The following is a 1,600-nucleotide window of genomic DNA, read 5'->3' as shown; positions in this document are numbered from 1 at the left end:
CGGAAAATCAACTAACGAACGGAGACGTAACAGTTAGATAATCAACTTTTAAGCAGGTCATGGACATTGCAGCACTTCATATGATATATCTGTCTAGGTTTTAGTGCAAAATACCCATCCAATTTTGCTGCAGGCTTGTGAAACAATAATAATAATATGAACAAACAAGCAATCATGAAATCACTTATTTTGCTTATTATCAATGTTTGAGTGGTCTTAATTATTTAAAAGGAAGGTTTTGAGTGTTGTTTCAAAAATAAGTCTGCTTTTTAAGGTGGTTTTTTTTCCCCAAGTGTTCTATCAGAGTTTTGAGGAAATTACTGTGCGATTCCTATTATGAATAACTATTGTAGTTCGTGATACAAACCTTTGGAATATTTACTTAATTCATTTTATAACTTTTTTCAAACTAATTCTAATGAAGCATTCACTATTTTTGGACAACTAAAATAATTGTTGTTTATTTTAAAATCGCAGACTATAGTTTACTTTTTTGTTACACTACTGTGCATACAGATAATATGATTTACCTAATTTACTGTGTATTATGTGGTCTAGAAATTCTTTAACAACAGCATAAATCAATAAATTTGAAATGTAAGTTATCACTATGCCCCGTAATGCTTAGTATGTAAGGATGGGCCGGGAGAAAATATGACCGACGAATATTATGTATTGCTCATCATAGTCTCAAATATCTTTTATAATAATATAAGAGAATTTTATAAACATCTAACTTAGGCTTTCGAGGTTTTCATTGCTATTACGACCTCCAGTTTAGCCAAAAAAAAACGTCGCTAAACTAGAGAACCAGCGAGGAGCGTAACAGTCAAATATTCTGCTAAATATTGTGATTCTGGCGTTAGAAGGGCTAGACCACCAATGCTTAAAGTTGTTGCGATGACTTAGACACCAGAATGTTGTATTTGAACTTTGGGAGTGCAGAAGCAGTAAAGCGTTTCACTAGCTTCAACACATGATGTCCATCAAGATAACTCATCACGCCAGGCTAAAACTGCTGCCTTCATAGCGACTGTCATTCATTATAAAACATTCATTGGTGTCGTTTAAAAATTAGGGGAAACAAGTGCAAAAATGTAAATAAGGATCATGTAGGGATGAAAATGTTAAAAAGAACAGAAATAAGGTGGGGATGAATACACAAAACCATACAAAAATCACTACATAAGTCGTCACTCAGTCAATGTTACAAGCTTATAGGAATTGTCCATTGTAAGACTTTATATTTTAAATACTTTTATTCAAACCTGAATTCATGCAAGTGAAAATAATTCAACATTTAGTTGTAAATAAAAGTTATTCTTGGAAATATTTGGTTATTTATGTAGTGGTTTTTGTATGGTTCAGTGTATTCATCACTACCTTGCTTCTGTACTTTTTAACATTGTCATCCCTACATCATCCTTATTTTTTTCAAAATATTTTTTACTTGTATATACTGCTGCGTCAGCGAGGTCACGTGACTAGTATCACGCCACTTCTTTCTGGAACCTTCGTGAATTGTCGGGAGATTACTAGATTGGGGTAGGCAGGTATATATAAGATGGTCACAACGTGGTGACGGGACCAACGTGTAGGT

At 33.4% G+C, this 1,600-nt stretch overlaps 1 protein-coding gene across 9 annotated transcripts in view; it reads right to left on the bottom strand.

The window, feature by feature from the left end:
* Positions 1 to 1,600, bottom strand: part of LOC106467902 (histone deacetylase 4-like) — a 107,432-nt gene that overhangs the window by 41,626 nt on the left and 64,206 nt on the right. The window lies entirely within an intron of this gene.

This window comes from Limulus polyphemus, unplaced genomic scaffold (genome assembly GCF_000517525.1).
Source record: "Limulus polyphemus unplaced genomic scaffold, Limulus_polyphemus-2.1.2 Scaffold2787, whole genome shotgun sequence".
Lineage (NCBI taxonomy): Eukaryota > Metazoa > Arthropoda > Merostomata > Xiphosura > Limulidae > Limulus > Limulus polyphemus.
This window is presented reverse-complemented; position numbering and strand designations above follow the sequence as displayed.